At 38.9% G+C, this 13,588-nt stretch overlaps 1 protein-coding gene across 5 annotated transcripts in view; it reads right to left on the bottom strand.

The window, feature by feature from the left end:
- The window catches only part of LOC105216291 (probable serine/threonine-protein kinase nek3), a 106,913-nt gene that overhangs the window by 31,312 nt on the left and 62,013 nt on the right, over window positions 1-13,588 (bottom strand). The window lies entirely within an intron of this gene.

Below are 13,588 nucleotides of genomic sequence, written 5' to 3'. Positions count from 1 at the left end.
CATTTAAACTAATAACTGTGAACCAAAAACTGAATGTAACAAGCTTTTACAAATTGATATAAATTACTCGAAAACAGTACATAGCAATACAGTTCATAATGACAAAGCAACGAAAGCAACCGTCCTTTAAACGGCTCATTCGAATTGAACCGGACTTCGTATACTATCTTGCAGCTGGGATTTACTACGTTACATGTGCACTAGGCATTACACCGTTTGTTTTCGGTTACAATCAAATTGGGCGTCAGCATCGCCTGCAGCGCGGAAAACTACATCGCTCGCGGCAGCCCTACTTGCGACTTTCGCAAGCGCTTCGCTACTACAACCTCATAATGCTGCTCATAACCATAGCATTAACGCCGTTCACCACTTACACGCTCTACACACAAATGTATTTTCTTAACTTAACTCGACTACTCACGGTGGTCGGCAACTTGCGTTTCACCTTAATACAAGGCTTCGCCGCTGTCATAATGCTGTTGAATTGTTGCAAGCAACGGCGATCGGTACGCTTTCTCAACCGCTGGTTGGGCATGCAATATGATTTGCGCCAACTCACCATCCGCTTGTTTGGAGCCAGTGTGGTTAGCGCACGCCTGCAACAACTAGATCGCTATAGTATCATCTTGCTGTGCGCCAAGCTATCGCTGATGTTGCTGACACCGTTGCATCTCGGTTATGTGATAACGGGAGAGCGCGCTCTGCATCGACCAGTGCTATTGGCCTCCTTGCTCTTCAACTACTACTGCATTTTAGTACTGCAACTGACCAATTTGACATACTGCTTCTGCGCTATTAGATTGGGGCACTATGGCAAGCAGTTGAATATATTGTTGCAACAAGCTTTAACGGAAGCTAAACGGCATTTGAATGGCATGCGGCCGCTCAATATCACCAGTCGGAAAAAATTATACGAACTGTGCAAAGTGATTGAAAGACTGCACAGGTTGCATGTGCGGAATGTGCGTCTGTGCCTCGAGTTGCTGCGCATCTATTCGGTCCTGTTGCTCACATTCTTCTTTTCCGCCTTCGCGATCTGTGTTGTGCAATTGTTTGTGTTCTATTTTGCGACTTGTAGCCGCTTCGCCGCCAATTACCACACCGGCGGTGTGATAATTAAGACATTTTTCAAAGACAAGTGCTCTGCTCCAAATTTTTTTGGATTAACTCAGGTATTATCGATGCTCCCAGATGTGTGCATTGTAGTGCTCATCACCCATCTAATGAAGGCGCCAATTGAATATACACACTATTTACTGGCGGACAGAAGCTTTCAACTACCGCCTCCTCGTGCCACATCGTATAAACGCGGTTGTGAGATGAAGTTGGAAGCCGTGGTAATTACTCCCTATAAACTTATATTATTTACATTAATATTAATATTTATATTTATAACATTTATACTATTCATTCTACTATATGTTCCTGCCCCAGATCAATATCAATACATTTATTTCATAGCATTCATTTTACCATTTATGTTATAGTCCAACTGTCTATATTACACTCTATTTATTTATTTCATAGCTCCGCCTTTCAAATGTAGTTCCCTTTAATTATATCCATATTCCTACTTATTCATACTCAGATACATACTCAAATAGCAACATTCGTTTTATTCATTCTTACATGCTGCTCTGAAATGTGTCCTTCATCTAAATAACGACTTTGATTACACGGATTTCAAACCATATGGCAGTTGGAGCATTTTGCTCTATATTTACGCATGGTTCATCAGCAGCAATACAATCTTGGGCAGCGGTATGCCTTCTTTTTGGTTTGTGGCCTTTTTGCGCTCGAACGTCGTTTGATATTTGAGATTTTTGAGACAATTCTAAATTATCTAATCATACTCATACAATACTACGAAGTGGGCAACTAAACAACGACACATTTTTTGATGATATATCGGATTCTCATATTAAATTTATAAAAGTTTTAAATATATCAGCGTTATGCAGTCTTAAAGGAATTCAAAATAAAGATTTCTTTTGGATCATATATTCATACATAAAATATTTTAATATATTTAATATTGATTTATTTAAACTATAAAAGTACCTGTAATAAATCGGTAGCAATAACAGAGGTCAGTTGGGCATTTATTCACAAATGAACAGGCACAAGTCTTACTATAACTATTTATAAGCGTTGTACAAATATTTATAAGCGTTGTACAATATATATTGTTACTCATATGTATACCTAGTGGTTACAGTGGATTAGTTGAGCTTGAACTGTCTCCGATTTCAATTCTTATTTGAAAATTTTAGAACTGAAAGTGTTTTTTTTCGGGCAAATCAAGTCAAATAAAGAAAAGAACAAAAGAACAAAGGTTATTAATAAAACAACAACAACATCAACAAGAGCCCCGATTCAACTATCATATTCAGCAAACTATTTTATATTTTTAGTTTTATATGTCAGCTGACGCAACCTGTATTGAACTAATTAAACCCTACTTAGTTTACCAGAGCATTAAAAGATAATATCGCATTCAACTCTACGCACAGGCAATGCTTGTCCAGATTAATCTGATTGCATTATTGCATTTCCGCATTGTTCGCCATGGTTTTAAATCTTCTTATCACATTGGAAAATGCATTTGTGTGTATACTATACTCATGCCATCCTGTGTATGCGCGGATTAAAGTATCTCACCGAAAAGTATTACATTGCTTTGCCGCTTCTAAGTAATTAAAGTTTGATAACGCTTATGAAAACAGTTTAGTATTGTGTTATTTTAAGGTTTTGACAAAATTTATTTTTGCGGTGAGTACTCGTAATTGCTTATATTAACAGTATTAGTTTATAATAAGGAAATGAATTATTAGAAAATAATTGTAGAAGCATTTGTGGTCGTCATAAATATAAAATATGGTAATTATGTAGTATTATGGTTGAGCAGTAAATTTGTTTTTTTAACAGACAAAATATGAGGAACTTGAGTTAAATTTTTGAAATCATATATAAACATTTGATAACCAACACTTTTTGGTAGGAACACTTTTAAGTTGTTAATTTTACCAATTTTTCACAATTTCTCTATTCAAATTTTATCTAAACTAATATTTGAAAACACGAATTATCGAAAAGCATATCATAATTAGGAATGAAATAAAGAGTGAATAATGAAGAACAATTAACCAAAACGTGCCTAAAAAATTTCGACACTGTTTTGGTTCGTCTATGAAAATAGGAAATGGAAATATAGTGCAAAATGTTCTAATAATGATAAAATTTCAAATTATGTAACCTTGATTTATATTGTACAATTGCACTACGTCCCCGAACGTTATGTTGAACGCCAATTACCAGCAAATGGTATGAAACGCTGTTAGACGGAATCGAACTAAATCATGCCCTGCTGATTTCGGAGTGATACTAACGCTTAAGCAGTAAAACACAATTACTTGCACAAACACTCATGCATAACTATTTCTCAGTAGCATCGCCATTTGCCGTGATTGTTACAAGCATCTCGCCACCCCAAAACCGGTATTTGCACTCCCATGCACTCCCACTGTCACGTGATTTCTTTGTACATACTCTGAAGTGAAGCGTCAAACTAGTTAGGTAATGTACTAGTTCAGAAATTATCTGTAGGCGCACTTTTGTAATAAAGTTATATGCGCAGGTTCTAGATTGTTCTCTAAGCAAAACCTATCGAATATACTGATATTACATACAGTTGATATTCTCTGCGAAGTCCTGCTTCACCGGATGCAACTAAACAAAAGTGTGGTGGAAATGCTTTAATGAGTGATGAGAATACTAGGCAATCTCATCGGTACGAAATTAAATCAGCAATGGCTGTGAAAGCGGTGGCCAGTAAGGCATAGAACTTTTGCAGTGGACCCACAAATTATTAAAGAAAAGCACAGAAAGGGAGAAAAGATTAAAAGGTAGCGATACTGTCAACAACCGTCTGGACTTTACCAATCGAAAGTCTCTTCCTGTGAGGTTGCAACCTGAAAAGATTCAGGCAGGTCATTGAGCTCATAGAGACAGATTGTGTCATTTACACAAAATGCAAAGAGCAGAAGAAAGGACCTATCCCCAAAGATAACACGTCACTTCCATTAGCCCAGGTGCTTCCTCCATGCACTTAGGACTTAGGTGGGGACAATATATCACAGTATATGTAAATGTATGTATGATCTTGAGTATTCATCTTACTCTTTCTAGGTGAAATCAACATAGTCAGGAAAACGCTAAATTTATACAAATTATAAGGCATTATATTAATGGGGTTTTATTTGAATTGAGTTTAAATTTAATTTGCCATATCTAAAACGAAGTGTAACGATTGACATCTCTTGGGGAGATAAGTTGCTTGATTGGAGTGAAGAGAGTCGGCAGACTAGTTGGACTTGTGGTTCATACTATTTGTAATGTAGTTTACATATATCTACATAGTTGATTTGACTCTGGGGTGTAGTCTCACGCTCAGGCGCTCATGACGGCACATGTAAAACTTGTCAATTTGAATGCAATTAAAACGCGCCGCATGTACGCTGTACGCTGTTAGGTGCCAAAAACATGCACACACCCACACAGAGACATGAGTGTGTAGGAGAATTTGCACAGCGCACACATTTGCGTGCCACATTGTTAGATTGCGAAATGTTGGCGTAAACATCAGCATCATCATCATCATCGATGTTGGCACTGCTGCGACATCGTGATAGCTAACAGCATTTATGGCGACATCAACAACAACAATAAAAAATTATAGCAATTGCAGCAGCAACAATGAAAACATGGCGAACACTATATACGTTGAGGACGAATAGAAGGTAACGATGCAACAGTTACAATAGCAACGACAATGCCATTTGGAACATACGTACTAGTACATACAAAATGCCTAAGTATGTATGTGATTGGCGTTGCAACCGTTTAGCCGGTTATAGCCGAATCGACGATAGTGCGCCACCTGTCTCTCTCCTTCGCAGTTCGGCGCCAGTTGGAGATCCCAAGTGTAACCAGGTCGCTCTCCACCTGGTCCCTCCAACGGAGTGGAGGCCTTCCCCTTCCTCGGCTTCCTCCGGCGGGTACTGCATCGAACACTTTCAGGGCTGGAGTGTTTTCGTCCATTCGGACAACATGACCTAGCCAGCGTAGCCGCTGTCTTTTTATTCGCTGAACTATGTCAATGTCGTCGTATAACTCGTACAGCTCATCGTTCCATCGTCTGCGGTATTCGCCGTTGCCAATGTTCTGAGGACCATAAATCTTGCGCAAAATTTTCCTCTCGAAAACTCCTAGTGTCGTCTCATCTGATGTTGACATCGTCCAAGCTTCTGCACCGTAAAGCAGGACGGGAATGATAAGCGACTTGTAGAGCTTGATTTTGGTTCGTCGAGAGAGGACTTTACTGTTCAATTGCCTACTCAGTCCAAAGTAGCACCTGTTGGCAAGAGTTATTCTGCGCTGGATTTCGAGGCTGACATTGTTCGTGTTGTTGATGCTGGTTCCCAGGTATACGAAATTATCTACGACCTCGAAGTTATGACTGTCAACAGTGACGTGGGAGCCAAGACGCGAATGCGCCGACTGTTTGTTTGATGACAGGAGATATTTCGTCTTGTCCTCATTCACCTCCAGACCCATTCGCTTCGCCTCCTTATCCATGCGGGAAAAAGCAGAACAAACGGCGCGGTTGTTGCTTCCGATGATATCAATATCATCGGCGTACGCCAGGAGCTGTACACTCTTGTAGAAGATTGTACCTTCTCGGTTTAGCTCTGCAGCTCTTATAATTTTTTCCAGCATCAGGTTAAAGAAGTCGCACGATAGTGAGTCACCTTGTCTGAAACCTCGTTTGGTATCGAACGGCTCGGAGAGGTCCTTCCCAATCATGACGGAGCTTTTGGTGTTGCTCAACGTCAATTTACACAGCCGTATTAGTTTTGCGGGGATACCAAATTCAGACATCGCGGCGTAAAGGCAACTCCTTTTCGTGCTGTCGAAAGCAGCTTTAAAATCGACAAAAAGGTGGTGTGTGTCGATCCTCTTTTCTCGGGTCTTTTCCAAGATTTGGCGCATGGTGAATATCTGGTCAGTTGTCGATTTTCCAGGTCTAAAGCCACACTGATAAGGTCCAATCAGTTTGTTGACGGTGGGCTTTAGTCTTTCACACAATACGCTCGATAGAACCTTGTATGCGATATTTAGGAGGCTGATCCCACGGTAATTGGCGCAGATTGTGGGATCTCCCTTTTTATGGATTGGGCAGAGCACACTGAGATTCCAATCGTCAGGCATGCTTTCTTCCGACCATATTCTGCAAAGAAGCTGATGCATGCACCTTATCAGTTCTTCGCCGCCGTATTTGAATAGTTCTGCCGGTAATCTATCGGCCCCCGCTGCTTTGTTGTTCTTCAAGCGGGTAATTGCTATTCGAATTTCTTCATGGTCGGGTAATGGAACATCTGTTCCATCGTCATCGATTGGGGGATCGGGTTCGCCATCTCCTGGTGTTGTACTCTCACTGCCATTCAGCAGGTCGGAGAAGTGTTCCCTCCATAATCCCAGTATGCCCTGGACATCGGTTACCAGATTACCACCTTGGTCTCTACATGAGGATGCTCCGGTCTTGAAACCTTCATTAAGTCGCTTCATTTTTTCATAAAATTTTCGAGCATTCCCTCTGTCTGCCAGCTTCTCAAGCTCTTCGTACTCACGCATTTCGGCCTCTTTCTTTTTTTGTCTGCAAATGCGTCTCGCTTCCCTCTTCAGCTCTCGGTATCTATCCCATCCCGCACGTGTTGTGGTCGTTTGCAATGTTGCGAGGTAGGCAGTCTGTTTTCTCTCCGCTGCGAGACGGCACTCCTCATCGTACCAGCTTGTTTTTTGTCGTTGCCGAAAACCAATTGTTTCGGATGCAGCGGTACGCAGTGAGTTTGAGATGCCGTTCCACAGTTCCCTTATACCGAGATGCTGATGAGTGCTCTCAGAGAGCAGGAGTGCAAGTCGAGTAGAGTATTTCGTGGCTGTCTGTTGCGATTGCAGCTTTTCGACGTCGAACCTTCCTTGTGTTTGTTGACGGGCATTCTTTGCTGCACAGAGGCGGGTGCGTATCTTCGCTGCGACCAGATAATGGTCCGAGTCTATATTTGGTCCTCGGAGCGTACGCACGTCTAAAACACAGGAGACATGTCTTCCGTCTATCACAACGTGATCGATTTGGTTCCGCGTGTTTCGATCAGGAGACAGCCAAGTAGCTTGATGTATTTTCTTATGCTGGAATCTGGTACTACAGACGACCATATTTCGGGCCCCAGCGAAGTCGATCAGCCTCAGGCCGTTTGGCGATGTTTCGTCATGGAGGCTGAATTTTCCGACTGTTGTGCCAAAGACACCTTCTTTACCCACCCTGGCGTTAAAATCACCAAGCACGACTTTTACATCGTGGCGGGGGCAGCGCTCATAGGTGCGTTCTAGGCGCTCATAGAAAGCATCTTTGGTCACATCGTCCTTCTCTTCCGTTGGGGCGTGGGCGCAAATCAGCGATATGTTGAAGAACCTCGCTTTGATGCGGATTGTGGCTAGACGTTCATCCACCGGGGTGAATGCCAGGACTCTGCGACGGAGTCTCTCTCCCACCACAAATCCAACACCAAATTTGCGCTCCTTTATATGGCCGCTGTAGTAGATGTCACAAGGACCCACCTTCTTCCGTCCTTGTCCCGTCCATCGCACTTCTTGGATGGCGGTGATGTCAGCCTTAAGTCGTATGAGGACATCAACCAGCTGGGCAGAGGCACCTTCCCAATTAAGGGTCCGGACATTCCAGGTGCATGCCCTTATATCATTATCCTTAAAACGTTTGCAGGGGTCGTCATCAAAAGGGGGGTGTCTCATCCGAGGCTTTCGTAGATTTTTCATTGGGGGGTGTTTTTATGTGGTGGGTCCCAAACCCTACGCACAACCGCATAAGCGGGCTTCGCCTTCTCACTTTAGCTCGCCTTCAAACGGATGTCTGTTGGCTACCCAGAGGATACTTGGTCTAAAACCGGAAGTCGTGAGCTGCTTGAACCATGTGGAGAAGAATCGTTTCTGGCCACTCCCAAGTGAGTGACAATCAAAAACTTTCCTCACTTGCGTGAACTTCTACACATGATCCCATCCTCCTAAGTACAGTGCCGTTAAAATGTGATGAGAGGAAGTTTGGTAAGCATTTACCAGTTTGAAAAGTTGGAGGCACTTAATAACCATGAATATAAGTTTACTCATTTATGAGTATAATTTTTAGATACTTCCCTACTATAATGTAAAATTTCTGAATAATAACGTTTTGAATATAATACTCAGATTACACTGGTGGTCTTAAGAGAGCACATTTCATTCTTCTATAAGTAATTCCGTCGATTTTCTCATTATCTCGAACTTATATATTTTGATTCGAGAATTCTGCACCTAATGCCAGTACATAAATTGAAAATTATCTAAGTGGGAGATATTTTAAAGTTTCCACAAAGGGTTTAGAGATTTACTTTATTAATTACTACTTTATTAATTAATATACTTAATACTTAATGAATTCTTTCTTTTTTGTTAATGAACATTTTCTGCCTCTAAGCTCCTATTCATATTTATTCGATTTATCATAGATGTATAACTGAGTTGTTAAGGATGAATCATTAATCTCCCTCCGAAAGCTATAATTTATATAACATTCGTAAAATTTTTCAATATATCGATTTGATATGAATAGAATATTTTGTGAATTATTTCGAATTCAGGATTAGAACTTCTAACTTTCATTAATCACTTCTTGATAAATATTTTGTTGAGTCATTTTCATTAGAAATATTGACATATATTACCCACAGGGTCGCTAATACTTATAGCAAGTACATATAATTCCAGTAAAAAAAAAAACATTTTACATATTTAAACAGTTGGTTGGTAATTTTGCCATTGTTATTAACATCATCGCCATCATGTTGCTGTCGTTGCCGCTCGTGTTCAATGCAGAGCCAGTGTTTCTTTTATTTTTGTGGCTATGTAACGATATAATTGGAACAAGTTCAAACGCTTTCAACAAATTAGTAACATTTTGAGAACACTTCCCGCCACTTAACATAAGCTTAAAATTAATTATTACATAAATAAACATTTTGCATTTTATCAAATAGATCAATCCAACTCAACCTAAACAAGCTTGTAAGCGCCACAAGTAAGTACTATTTGATTTCATCATACTGGTCAAAATGAAAACGGAAGAAAGATGCTTTTGAAAATATTTGGTTATAATAGCCATTTGACATTTTCCAAACCAACTGAAAAGCAAAGTTATCCAACCAAATACCAAATGTAATTTTATACCCGCATTTTTATTGAAATTTATAGACCGTACATTTATGTATTTTGAACTGAAGTTATTTAAATACATATGTATATTCCTTGTATGTATGTATGTATGTATGTGATTGGCGTTGCAACCGTTTAGCCGGTTATAGCCGAATCGACGATAGTGCGCCACCTGTCTCTCTCCTTCGCAGTTCGGCGCCAGTTGGAGATCCCAAGTGTAACCAGGTCGCTCTCCACCTGGTCCCTCCAACGGAGTGGAGGCCTTCCCCTTCCTCGGCTTCCTCCGGCGGGTACTGCATCGAACACTTTCAGGGCTGGAGTGTTTTCGTCCATTCGGACAACATGACCTAGCCAGCGTAGCCGCTGTCTTTTTATTCGCTGAACTATGTCAATGTCGTCGTATAACTCGTACAGCTCATCGTTCCATCGTCTGCGGTATTCGCCGTTGCCAATGTTCTGAGGACCATAAATCTTGCGCAAAATTTTCCTCTCGAAAACTCCTAGTGTCGTCTCATCTGATGTTGACATCGTCCAAGCTTCTGCACCGTAAAGCAGGACGGGAATGATAAGCGACTTGTAGAGCTTGATTTTGGTTCGTCGAGAGAGGACTTTACTGTTCAATTGCCTACTCAGTCCAAAGTAGCACCTGTTGGCAAGAGTTATTCTGCGCTGGATTTCGAGGCTGACATTGTTCGTGTTGTTGATGCTGGTTCCCAGATATACGAAATTATCTACGACCTCGAAGTTATGACTGTCAACAGTGACGTGGGAGCCAAGACGCGAATGCGCTGACTGTTTGTTTGATGACAGGAGATATTTCGTCTTGTCCTCATTCACCTCCAGACCCATTCGCTTCGCCTCCTTATCCATGCGGGAAAAATCAGGTTAAAGAAGTCGCACGATAGTGAGTCACCTTGTCTGAAACCTCGTTTGGTATCGAACGGCTCGGAGAGGTCCTTCCCAATCATGACGGAGCTTTTGGTGTTGCTCAAAGTCAATTTACACAGCCGTATTAGTTTTGCGGGGATACCAAATTCAGACATCGCGGCGTAAAGGCAACTCTTTTTCGTGCTGTCGAAAGCAGCTTTCCTTGTACAACAATGAAATTGAGCGTTTATGCGTCGGTGAAAGTGGAACAATATTGTTGTCACCAGCGTCGCGACACAGTGGCGGCTGTGGAGTGCATTCCACACCAAACCCCCAAAAAAATGTTGCACGTAGCACATAAATAGCACAGAGATCATGATGTCACAGTTCGTTCGCATAGAATTCGCTGGAAATGTTAACTTGTGAACGAGAGTTGACGATTACGAACGAATACGAAAAATAGAGTGAGAAGATGATATAAATGATTCATCAAGAACATTGATTATGTACGAATACTATCTTTTAACAATTGATGCATTTCATTGGTATATGGAGGTGTTTTACTGCTAATCTTTTAAGCTCAAATATTTCAAACTCAAATTTGAAATATGGAACACAAACAAGCAAAAATTGTAATTTTATTATGAAAATGTATAATCAATTAAAATATACCGGGAATTAAGCTGTTTGAAGTAATTCAAAAACCAGAAACCACAAACATTTGTTTGTAATATACATTTGTATGTATATATGTATATATCGAAACCTTAAAATCCGTTTGATTGTGTTTCGTAGAGTTTATAATAATCAAATGGTTGCCAAAGCATTAAATTATTACAAACATTGGTTATTTGTAATGGTCATCAAATAACCACACAAAAGGTTTTATTTACTACGTTTCTACACTTTATAAATAATATGTATTCGATATTTCCCAAAATTTAGCAAATAGCAACCAAATTCAACCACAAAAACGTATAAAAAAACCATTGTTAATCTGATGGCGGTTAGCAATATAAATTTTCATTCTGATTACTATTGAGAGCCCCTGAAGAGCTGTTCCATTGAATATCGCCATACCATATTACCATTTTATTTTTAATCCGATAGGTACTGAGATTTTAAGAAAATTATAGAGAAAGTATGGTGCTCCCGATGATATCAATATCATCGGCGTACGCCAGGAGCTGTACACTCTTGTAAGAGCTGTAAACAGTGTTTCTAAAAAATCTGATATTCTAGTGTTGTCTGCGTTTTCAAGTATGCTGAGAACAGTAGCCATATACAATACAAATGGTAACCATAAATCCTAATATATGCAATGGATGTTTCTGCTGAGTGAAAATCTTATTTAGTCTTCCATGTAAACTTTCGCACACTTCTGCAATTAAAATTTCAATCTATACTGTAGGCATTGTCATTCACATGTCACGTTTTCAATTTTGCTTATCGAGATTACAAGAATAAACATTTCAAATTGGTGTATACAAATTTTGAACAACCGTGACAAGCCTGCATATTTATACCCCTCTACATATCTAAGTAAGCACAGGAAACTTATAAATATGTATATATGCAATCGAACGTCTATTGAGCTCAGTACACAAATGCATATGCAGATGCAAATGTCTTCCTACACCTGTTATTCAATTCTTTCTCTTAATTTTATGCAATATAGTTCTGTTAATTTAATTAAATAAATATGTTAGATTGAATAAATATTTATTTAATTACATATTCTACATATACATATATGTGAGAAACATAAACTATCAAAAGTTTCATCTATTCCTTAAAAATGCAATAAACCATCAATCTAGGGAAAAAATATTTTTCACCATGATCAAAATGCATACCGAACTCTTTGCGTATTTCCATTTTTAGATTCTTCTAACATAACAAATCTTATAACAGTTTGGACATTCTAATAATATTTATAATGATTTCTGTCCAATCATTTACCCAGTTACCCAATTTGATGAATTTGCATTTCTTCGTTTACACTTACGAAACTAAATTGTAGAGTTTTGGACGTCCTAATTGATTGTGACACATTTGTGTCTAAATACATGTACCTGTCTAAATTAAACATCCACTTCTAGGTATAGCTAGCACACAGATACTAATTCCCACAGAATATTTAATATAATAGTTAAGTAGAACAAGACACGAGGTACAACTAAACTCTTGGTAATTATTAATTTAATATGTAACTTATCTTTTGATAGCTAATGAACTATGATCCACATTTCAGGAATATCAAATTACAGCTACTTAAAAGTTCTATATTTAATGAACCCACATTATCTGCATATGAAAATGCATTATTCAATCAGCTCCATTGATATATTTGGGACGTGTGTACAACCGCAGACATACTCTGTATTGTATTCTATCTGTGTAACTCAATAATAAAATTAATTATATACTACTATGTGTGTGTGTCCTACTTATAATATATACATTTATCCTAGAGCAAATCTACTAACTAATTTTCCAAGAAATATTAAAGATATAGATGTGCATAAATACGACAATATATTATAAGCATAGGATGTCCTTGTGAATCATTATCTTTTGTTATGAAACATATACATACATATATTATATCTTAAAACAATCAAGAATCAATTTAGTTGTATAAGTATGAATTTTCTTCCTTTTTCTTTTTCAACACAAGTTTGGAAGAACGTTTGCCTTATGCTTCGAGTGTAGTGGTACCGTCTTATAGAAATGATGCGAATTGTCTATGTGATTCTCTGAACTGAAATGTGACTTGCCTTAACCGAGAGCTATATGTGGTACATCTGATTATAGAATCTCAAAGATGTCCGCATGCTCCTTCTTATTATATTCATTATTTCAATATGGCTGTTTAATGTGTTGCTTAAATTTAGCCTAAATTAAAGTTCGTAAAATACATATTAACTTCTCTGCTTGAATATATCACCCTCTCCATGCTTGTTTCATCGGAATACAGAGTCAATCAATCAGGGGTATATCACTTCAATCTAATACCCGAAGTAAATTGGCTTATAAGCTCGTGCCTCTGTGCGCACAATTGCGCCGTTGTAGAATCAAGGTGTGCGTAATTACGCCCTAACAATAACCGTTAAGCATGTAAGCAGTGTGTATGGTTGTGTATGCACCCGTTCAAAATATTAAGCTGATTGATTTTTAAATTGAAAAAAAAAACAACACCACTGTGCGGAGGTAATCGCCGAATTTAATGACAGATTGCTGCGAGGAAATTAGCATAAACGCCGTGTAAAGAAAACAGGTGCTTACGTAAGCACTTTTATATTCTGTCTGTACTTATCTGCATTCATGTCACGAGAAATGGAAATTCGCCAAAAATTTTAATCCTAAGCTGTTCAATTAGAAAAGTGATTTAATACTT

The sequence above is a fragment of the Zeugodacus cucurbitae genome, chromosome 4 (genome assembly GCF_028554725.1).
Source record: "Zeugodacus cucurbitae isolate PBARC_wt_2022May chromosome 4, idZeuCucr1.2, whole genome shotgun sequence".
In the NCBI taxonomy this organism is placed as follows: Eukaryota; Metazoa; Arthropoda; class Insecta; order Diptera; family Tephritidae; genus Zeugodacus; species Zeugodacus cucurbitae.
This window is presented reverse-complemented; position numbering and strand designations above follow the sequence as displayed.